Source organism: Suricata suricatta, chromosome 9 (assembly GCF_006229205.1).
Source record: "Suricata suricatta isolate VVHF042 chromosome 9, meerkat_22Aug2017_6uvM2_HiC, whole genome shotgun sequence".
NCBI classification, from domain to species: Eukaryota; Metazoa; Chordata; class Mammalia; order Carnivora; family Herpestidae; genus Suricata; species Suricata suricatta.
This window is the reverse complement of record NC_043708.1, coordinates 92,329,519-92,340,192: the sequence shown is the minus strand read 5'-3', so window position 1 is coordinate 92,340,192 and position 10,674 is coordinate 92,329,519. Positions and strand designations below refer to the sequence as shown.

Sequence of the window (10,674 nt, the reverse complement as noted above, 5' to 3'; positions counted from 1 at the left end):
GGCATTTCCTATTTTGTGAGCAAAATCAGAAAACACTAGAATTGTGGGCATTCCAGAGGCTTTTCCAAACAGGATTTGTCTACATAGCTCCATATTTCTGCTTGTAGGAGTGCATTCCATCTGTTTTTCTGGGAAGCAAGGATTGTCATAACGGCACTGGGCTGACTCCCAAGGTCAGCTCGTGCTGAAGTTGGGGGAAAAAAGGAAATATCACCACCAAAGAAGGCAGCACAGGCCCCACGGAAAACACATAATTTTTCTAAGAGAGAGTCCTATGCCATTGACCACTATGGGATTGAGGTGTGCTTTGGTCTTGTACATGGGGAATACTTGACGTGGTGTATTTGTATCAGATATTTACATCCTTATAACTTGACTCATAGGTTGTGAATTCTTAAAGGTCAGAAACCTTTGTTTTTTCTCCTTTTATTTTTTTGAGCTTTAACTAAATACCTGTGGAATAAGTAAAATGAATATATTATTTCTTCAGGGAATCTATAAAATGGATGGAAAGGAAATGTATATAAAAGTAGTAGAAAATTTGGTACATGACATTATGTGATTCAGACTAAAATTTAATTATTATCTCAAGAATATTTATGTATTAGTAAGGGCTACTTCTGACTAGAAAGAAATAAAATGTCAGATGGTATATTAGTTGCTATGGCTGTCATAACACAGTAAGGCAAACTGTGTGGTTTAAATGACAAATTTATGATGTCACAGTTTGAGAGGCTTGGTGTCTAAAATAAGGTGACGGCAGGGTTGTCTCCTTCTGAGGCCTGTGAGGGAGGATCTGTTTCAGACTTCCCACTAGCTGCTGGTGGTCTGCTGGGAGTCCTTGACATTCCTTGCCCTGCAGAAGTATCACCCCCATTTCTGAAATCATCTTCACGTCTCTCTCCCTGTGTGCATCTGTCACCAAATTTTCTTGTTCTACAAGGGATGCCAGTCTCACTGGATTCAGGCCACACCCCAATCGGTATGACCTTAGCTCTTCAATTAATTAATTATATCTACAGTAACCATTTCTCCAAATAAGGTCACATTCTGAGGTACTGAGGGTTAAGACTTCGACATGTGAATTTGGGGGTGGGCTCAGTTCAACCCACAGTGGATGGAAAGATGGTAGATTTTGTTCTACTTTGACATTTTGGCACCTTTGGAGTTTTACTTACTAGATGGAATCTACTGTAAATTATGAATAACAAAATGAAGGATTATGAATGACAAGGATTCCATTTAATCATTCTACTATTTACTTAGTGGGATTTATACACAGATTCTGAGATTGAAAAAAGCCTTCTAATAATAGCTAATTATTGAATGCTACTATGACTCCATGGATTATCACATTTAACTCTTGTATGAGCCCTATTGGATTGATATTACTTATTTACATTTTACTGATGAGGAATCCAATATGCAATTTTAAGCTGCCTGAGGATATACAGTAGTAGATTTGGCATTACAATCCAGGCAGACTAATTTCAGGGCCTCAACACTGGGTACATGCTGTCTCCTTAGTCTTATTACAACTAGGTAAGGTAGATATGATTCCCATTTCGTGGATGAAGAAAGTTTAAAGTTACCAGGTACTTTCCTGGATCATAAAACCAGCAAGAGTCTAAGATTTAGGGTTTGAGCTTAGGTTTTATCTCCCTGGGGAAATCCTTCCAGTGTTTGAGTTCGAGCTCCACTTGTATTTCCTCACAAACACCCTTGCAATTACCTTACATGGCACTTGTCATGCTGTTGGTGATGCCAGATGTGCCTGTGTCCCTAGACACCAGTGAGCATCTTGAAGTATTATGTGACTTTGTCTTTCTTGTCTGTATCCTTAGAATCTTACATAGTTTCTGACACAACAGATACTCAATAAATCTTTGTTAATTAAATGAATATTAAGTAAAAGTAAAGGGGCCAAGAAAAAAGGAAACCACTTGAGGATACAAGAAATAAGGGTTAATAAACGGAGTAACTGAGATGATAGAACATGAAATTTGGGACAGGGATAAAAATATTAGAGGAGATTTATATGGGATCTTAGAAAGTTAGGCTAAAACTAAGGAAAAGATGCAGAATGTGGACATGATGAGAGGAAGATCATGTTTAAGTGCTTTGATTTTCTTGGTTAATTGAAAGGAAAGATCATCAGCCCAAAATATTGGGGTGCAAACAATTACCTGAGTTGGGGTGAGGTTTTGAAGGGGTAAAAGACTTCAGTAGGGTAATGGGTAGGAGACGTATTTCCCAGTATGATTTTAGGTGGTACAGAGCAAACATTTATGTTCATAGGCAAGCATTTATTTTAATGTGCATTTTGAAAAAAAAATCTAACCAGCTCATCTTCTTGATTTTATGGATATTAATGATAAAATAACTTTAAATGAGACTCTTAAATCACTTATTCTTAAATAAGTTAATTTAATACTTAAAATGAACTCAGTTAATTTAAAGAACTATATTAGCCAAACAGTTTTTTTTAATTTAAAAATTTTATTTATTTATTTTTTGGCTTTATAAAGTTTCATATTTTTTTAACATATGCAATTATTTTCCATCATTTACAATACAGTAGTTGCAATGACACTCAAAACAGAGAAGCAAAGTAAAAAATCAAAACACCAACTTCTGTTTCATGTAATTAGACTTACACAGAAATTAGAAGGTTAAGTACCAACTAGTTAATCACCTAATTTCACAGCTATCTGAAGTGGCGATCATTATATAGCAGCTTATGTATGATACATTCAAGATACATGATACAATTTATCACTTGTTTATATAGCCAAACAGTTTTATAGATTATACTTAGAAAAAAAAATGGGGCGCTTGGGTGGCTTAGTCAGTTAAGCGTCTGACTTCAACTCACATCATGATCTCGCAGTCTCTAAGTTTGAGCCCCATGTTGGGCTCTGTGCTGACAGCTCAGAGCCTGGAGCCTGCTTGCGATTCTGTGTCTCCTTCTGCCCTTTCCCCACTCATACTCTGTCTCTCGCTCTCAAAAATAAATGAACATTAAAAAAAAGTTTAAAAAAGCCTCAAGATTGGAATTAGGTTTTCAGAATTCTCCCACACACAGACACACACACACACACACACACACACACACACACTGTTCTCTCTAATAGCAGGAATACTTAGTTAAAATTAATCCTAAGATGACTCAGTTGTAAATATTTTGAGATCAGGGACTGTGTTTTTCTATTCTTTGTGTTCTCTGCAGCCCAGCCTATCACTTTGAATATATTTGGTTCTCAAAAAATATATGTTGAATTTACTTAGGAATGGACTAATTTACTGGTACTATTTTGTTCATGTTAGATACTTGTGGTTTAAAAACAACAGTTTGACTGTAAATATTCAGAGAGTTAAATATAGAATAAACTAATGGGGAAACATCTACATCTTAGCTAAAACTAAGGTTTTAGACAAGACGGTTGGAATCCCATGAAGTTGTTACAGATTGATATAAATAAAAGTAAAGGAGCCACCAAGAAGAAATGACTTGTCATACCTATATTTCTTTTACCAGCCTAGTGCTCATCTCTTTGACATTGACTATAGAAGGGACACCTTTGGCATTCATTTGGCTGTGTTAGCTCTGCTGCACTACAGCTTCCTGAGCAAGCAGGTGGAGTTGGAGGTAGGATTTTATGAAAATCTTTGACTCACAAGACTGGGAGAGCTGTGAGCTATGATGGAAATTTCATCTGTGTAGCGATAGGAATGTGATTCCTTGGCTGGTTTGTTTTAGGCACGTTCTAGCTCATGGGAATCTGGAGTTCTGAAATTATTCTGTGTTATGTGTTTAATTCTTTCCTTGATCCCTGAGTTATTTCACTGTTGACTCTACCTGCTAAGACATTCACCACCTAAGACACAGTACTTTCTAGAGTTTCCTAAGTAGCAGTTAGTCACTCAGTGATAACCTTTTTGGAAGTGTTTAGTTTTGATGTTAGTTAGGGGTTAATTCTGAAATAGTCAAGCTCCAATGGGTAGACCAAGTAGAATTTTATGTGTTATTCAAATATGCCGAGGGCAGTCCGGGCCTTAGTAGAAACATTTTTCTTTAACCTTTTCTAAGGAATGATCTGATTACAATCTGTTGATAAAATAAGACCTTTTGCTTCAGGAGCATCTGCAAACAGACAGGTTTGGGCAGACCAGGCTTCGGCGGGGACCAGCTGGGCAGGAACCCTTTGGTTCCTGCAGACTTCTGAGGCGGCTTACTTTGTATTCCTGGGGGTGAAAGTAGCCCTCACTGTGGCCTACCCTGACACCCAGACATTTTCCCTCCAGTGTACTTCTCCTTCTTGTGCCTTCACAAAGCCCTACTTTGCTCTCTGCCTGTTTATTGTCCCTGACTAGCAAGCTCTGTGATGTAGGCCAAACTACTTTACCCTGATCTCCAATCTCTATTTTTGTTCAGCTTTATAAGGTAAAAACTTACATACAATAAACTGCACCCATTTCAAGTGTTCAATTTGATGTATTTTAATACTCCTAGCACTTTAACCAAAACTCAAAAATTAGAAGAAAAAAAATTCCCACTGGTTTCAAGATGAAGGAAAGAATCATGAAATAATTTATTTGGGTTCCTCAGCACCTGTATATTGAGTTTTGAACAAAGTAGTTGGGATCCCCCTTCACTCTGGAGGTGAGATTCTGAGAGGTCATACAACTGTACAAGTGGCAGATCTGAGATTCATACCCAGATCTGTTTTACCCTAAAGCTTCTGCTGTTAACAGCTCTAAGTTTTCCTCACATGTGTTTACTTTAGTCAGACTTATTCAGAATTAATGCATGGTGGCATAGGACTTTACCATTTGTATTCTTTGGTTGGCTGTCCTCAGTCAAGGGGGTCAATATTTGTGTCTGTCTCTGAGGTTGGTGAGGCAGAGACTCTGGGCGTGTCCCTAGAGGTATTTTTGACAAGTAAACAATTCCAGTGCCCAGTAGACAGCAGCCACAAAACCACATTCCCATCATACTCATTATTTTGCTGGCCCCAGACAAGTCAGAGAAATAAAAACAAATTGTTACAGGGAAGAAGATGACGGTGAGAAGGACGGGGGCTGCAGTGGTGTGTCGTGTTTCTTACACTGGCTAGGTGTCGGGTGTACGGAGGAAAACCAGGCGTGCGTTCACCCAAGGCCGGGGAGGCCTTGTGGGAGCGTTAGATGCACAGGCGGTTTTATTGTTGTCGTGTTGCTTGACTTTTATTTTTTGTCTGTTTGTTTATTTTTTCAAAGAACTATCAAAATAATAAAACATTTTGCTTAGCAGATTACTAAGACATCTTGGAAGGGAAGTCTCTGTTGTCTGTGTCATGGTGTGCTAGAGGTGGGGGGTGGGGGGTGCTGGATGGGTTGGTGGGAGACCCGGTTCTGGTTCTCAGCCGCCCTCTTTGAAGTGGGCTGAGGAAGCAACTTCCCTGGGCCCTCAGACCTTCGTCTGCGGAAGGAGAGAGCAGTGACTGCTCTTCAAGGCTTCCCCGTGGCTGCAGCCTACGGTTGCCAGGGGCCCCAGGGTGCCTACAGGACATCCAATTAAATTTGAATTTCAGATAAACAAACCATTTTTATAATCCTGTCTTGTGCAATCAAAATGGTTTTTTTTTGTTGTTTGTTTTGTTTTGTGTTTTGGTGTAAACATGACCAAAACATAGCCTGAGACATACTTATACTAAACAAATTTGTTGCTTGTCTGAATTTCAAATTTAATTAGATGTCTTGTATAGTTATATATTGAATCTGGAGTCATTCATTTTAAGATAGTCATAGAGTTGAGAATAATAATTGTATATTTTCACAGCCGAATGTTCTAGTATATAAACCACAGTTTTAGAAAAGAAATTGTAGTGCCAGTATTGCAAAAGTGTGGTAGGGAATATCACACTAAGAAAGCTACAGCTAGAAAGTAATAGTCACATTCTCTGCCCATTATGCAAAATTATAGTGGTTCCCAGCCTCATTCATCCATTCAATAAGCATTTACTGAGTGCCGATTATGAACGATTATGATAGGGGTTTCCTGCACAGACATCACCTGTTCTAGAAAGAACCACCCATCTTCACATCAATTCACCAATGTAATTATTTTTTTCATTTTGTAGATGAGAAAACTGAGACTCAAAGAACATTTGCTAGCTATGATGGGAGAAAAAAAAGACCAAGAGTTATCTGACTCTATTACATCTTGCCTCTTTTCTTCACAATAAACTATTTTAAACTCAATTAATGGAGATGGTGGTGTGCTAAATATAACCTGATGGTGAATCTATACTCAGAAACTATTATTTCCATCCGTTTGGGTGTCACATGAAGAGGGGCACCAGGGTGATTACTTCTCCCAAAATATAAGTTCTACCAGAATAAGAAGAGTCTCTGGTTCTAAGAAAGTCACATCACCTTTCCTCTACTTTCTCATCAGCAAAATAAGACTTGAACTCCATAAAGTTTCATCTAGTTTCTACTGAAATCTTGCTCCATATTCTAGGTGAAATACAGTCATGTAAGGAATATTGATTGAATGTTCTGTATGTGGCAGGGAGTGTGCAAGGGACTAGGGATCAAACAATGAAAATACATACCCATGCTTTGCCAGCTATAATTTAGATGTTTCCCCCTGTGATTTAAGAGTTCCCATAAGTTTGGGAGGTGATCAGGAAGCTCACATTATTGGAGTAGGTAGCTCTTTGCTACTTTTATCTAAAAATATATTACTTAAGAATATTTTCACTTGAAAATGAAACAACTTGGGAGTTTCCAGGTGCCAATCATGTGAGTTTGTGCAATAGTTAGTGGCTGTCAGCATGGCTGCGTCACCAGGAGGCTTATTTCTTAATTGTGAGTATGGCTTTCCAAACTCAGTAATGGCTGGGACTTCCTATAGCTTTAAATCATTTATGCTGCTTGACAAATTTTACTTAATTCAATGTTTCTCACTCATTTACATGTCAAAGCATGAACGCAGAAAATGATTATCTTTGTACTCAGTTGAGGGTTTCACTTTCTCTTACCCCTCCTATAAGCTTTTCACAACCCAGTATTTATCAAAGCATACAGCTAGGAAGCTCTGATTTATTTAATTTCTGTCATGGTTACAGAAAACAAGCCCCGAGAACTCTACTTTTGAAATCCTGTGTCAAGGAGAATGAAAATAGTAACAATTCTGCGTATTCACTACAAAGTGTTCTTTTAGTCTGTTGGTGCATTCATCTGATAAGGATTCTTATGTGGACTATCAAGCTGTCACTTGTACTTTAAAAATCAATATTCTGTCAATATTAATTGATATTAAATATGAACATTACATAAATATTAAAAGGAGAAAATTAAAGTGATTTCGCTAAGGTTTTTTCTAGTAAGTAAAAATATTCACAAACTTACGTGTTTTGAATGACTACAAACTACTTGTAAGTAACAGTCTGAAGTCTCAACCTCTCTTATTCAGCAACAAAATGTTGAAATTATGTAAATGAACAGGTTGACTTTGTTAACCATAAAAGGTAGGACATTAAAACAGATCAGAAAGGTAGTTTTGGTCTTTTTTGACATATACCTGATGTTTAATCTATTAAATATTACATATTTAAATAACATGTTTAAATTTAATATTATGCTTTTTTTCAGTTATGTATAAACTGGATTTCTCTTTGTATATATTTAAACTGTATTAAAACCAGCTTCATACTACACACTTTGATAACTACTAGATCTATAATAATCTTTTTTCCTCAAAATTATTTTTATTATACTATTCAGAAATGACCAAATAATAAATAAATAATAAAAGACAATATATCTGATGGGTTTTGAGAGACTATATGTTACTGAAGAAAGGTACAAAAATCCAAAGGAAGGGAAAGTTGATGAAACATCACCTACTTTCTATAGGTAACAATGCAGGCTCCGTGTTCTCATAGCACCTGGATGTGCCCAGAGCACCTGTTACATACTATTGAAGCCACTTTGGGACAAGCTGTGGAATATATACATATATACATTCCAGTTATAGATAACTATATAACTAGTGAGTAATTCATTTACATGGTCCCCTCCCACCCAAGAATTTAAAGTTTGGGTTGTGAGCTTCTTGAAGCCCATTCATCTTCTCATCTTAAGAATCCATTGTGATAACTGGGTAGGCTGAAGTTGAAAATCTGTCTAGAAATTATTTGAGTCACTGAAGAGTAGACGTGTATGTGTGTGTGTGTTTCTGGGATTATTTTAACACTGTATTTATTATATGACAAAATATTGATCACATTGCTATGTAAGTTGTAAAATACAGTATCAAAATATAAAATGTTGTACTTGGTACTGTGACTAGATCCAAAGGAAGAACATATATTTGCCCTTTATAATAGAGTCTGTAACTTTATCCCTGTCCATGGGAGTCTTTCATTTTTAAGGTTCACTTTTGTTTCCTCCAAATGGAAGTGTTTATTTTCAACTGCCTTTAAATAGGCTAGATTTAAAAGTCATTAAAGGGCCTGTAATCCTCTACTTGTAGTCCTGATTTAGACATTCTGAAATATTCAGGCACCCACATTTGGAATACAATCGTTTAAACTGAGGGCTGTGATAGAGGTTTGTAAGCGCTTTACAAAACTTTTTAAACCCTTCTAGGCACATAATTATTTGAAAGGGGACAATAGACTTCTGTTAGGAGCATAACATAGCATATCAGTTAGCTTCTCTCCAATAGACTGTTTTTTCCTTTGAGGATTATTTTTGATTACTGGTTTCTGGGGAATTTCTGCATACAGCATCTCAAGTTGTAGATTTGCTCTCTTTCCTGTTGACAACAAGGCACTAAGTTTCTGGAGTTACTTTTTAATTATTTTTCAAAAAAAAGAGAGAAAGAGAATTTGGAAAAAAGTGACTTCTGAGATGTGCGACCTTTTAATCAGTTACTCACTGTACAATTTGCTTAATCTCTAAGAACTTCACAGTTAGAAGTGACCTTAAGAGTTATCTAGATCACATTTTCATTTTTAACTTTCTTATGAGAGAGAGGCATTAGACTAAGCATCTCTAAGACAACTTCTTGCCATAAATTCTAGATTTAAGGGAGTTTACAAAATATGAATAATACACACAAGGTATAATGATAACATAATTTGTATATTTATACCCATGTGCTTTTATTTATATCACTGAATGTATTCCTAATAAGAATACTGATGTGTCGGGAATGCAGGTGTTAGTGTCCTCATTATTACATATTAACTTTATGATCTGAATAAAATTAGTAAGTGGTTATAGAAGCCCTAGAATTAGGTCTCTGAATTCCAGGTCTGTTTTCACTCTGTTCAACAATCCAGATTGTTCAGGATGAATTCTGGCTGAGATCTGATTTCCAGTGGCTTTGTCCTTGGTGCTTTTTGTTTTCTAATTTACATGTTAGGAATACTGTGACTTTTAAGGGTTTTAATCTATGGAATCCTGACCTACTTGATTTTCTAAATTCCAAGTGCTTTGTATTTTGTTGTGTATTAAACATTTGTAAACCTTTGCATGGGTGGATGCTTTACTAGATCTGAGTCTTCAGACTATAGTGTACATTTCCATTCATTTGTTTATTCATTTAGTTATTGAGTTCCTGTCCATCCTAAACCCTTTTCTGGAAGCTGAGAATACAACAATAGATAAAACAGACAGAAGTCACTGCCCTTGGAGGATTTAAAATCTAGAGAATTTGGAACAAATGTAATTTGAATTAAGAATAAAGCAAAAAAAAGTATAATTGGTGAAAAAGTTGCTATAATCCCGAAGTATGGAGCTAAAATAAAAAGGATAGTAATTTGTTGAATGCTGCTCTGTCTACCACATTACAAACATGATCTCATTTCACCCTGACAATAACCCTGGTTGAGGCATCACTATCATTTCCAGGTTGGAGACGAGAAAATGAGAGCCAGAGTGATGAAGTGACACACATTTATGTCTAACCTGACTTAAAGTCTGTAATCTTAATCAGTTCCCTCCTTTTGGAATATAGAGCTGAAAAATAATACATAAAATAATGTATTCAACCACGCCTTATTGTTTTCTCATGTTCAAAGCATGGGTGCTTCAGGTACTAGAGAATATAATAATGATTAAGGAATGATTCCCATCTTCACAAAGGAAGGAAGAAGCATCAAAATCATATAATAGAATAATACTATTTAAATTTAAAATAATATTTTTCAAGTATGGGCTAGGCACTACACTAATCTTGCAATAGTGTTTCATTTCATTAGGAAGATATCATTGTACAGCAGATAATGTTAGCGGAAATAGGAAACCAAAATAATACAAAGTAGCTGGTTATTGGGTAGACAATGTTGCAATGATTCAAGTAAGAGAAGCTAATTTTCCAGAGTAAAGGGGCTATAAATAACTCCTCTCAGGAATTATTTATCTTCAGCTTAATTTAGTTAATAATTACAATGTATTAATTCCTTGGCAAATGTTTCCCAAATTTGGTTCTGCTATAGTTTCTGCTTGGTAGTCTAGACAAACTTCCTTGACTCCAGTTTCCTAGGTGAGATTGAAAAGGGGTCAGGAGAGACCTTGGACAAGAGCCACGTGCACACTGCCTATAGGCAAAAAATGCCTGGCTTTCTTTGGAACATGTGATCCTGAGCACTCCCTTTTCTACCACTTCGTACTTCT

The 10,674-nt window shown here is 36.4% G+C and overlaps 1 protein-coding gene across 1 annotated transcript in view; it reads left to right on the top strand.

Moving 5' to 3' along the window:
• Window positions 1-879: 879 nt before the first annotated feature.
• The window catches only part of WDR72 (WD repeat domain 72), a 207,942-nt gene continuing 198,147 nt past the window's right edge, over window positions 880-10,674 (top strand). Inside the window, exons 1-2 of the mRNA XM_029952820.1 lie at window positions 880-982; window positions 3,539-3,649. The gene's annotated coding sequence lies outside the window, so the exon portion shown is untranslated. The remainder of the gene's footprint in view (window positions 983-3,538; window positions 3,650-10,674) is intronic.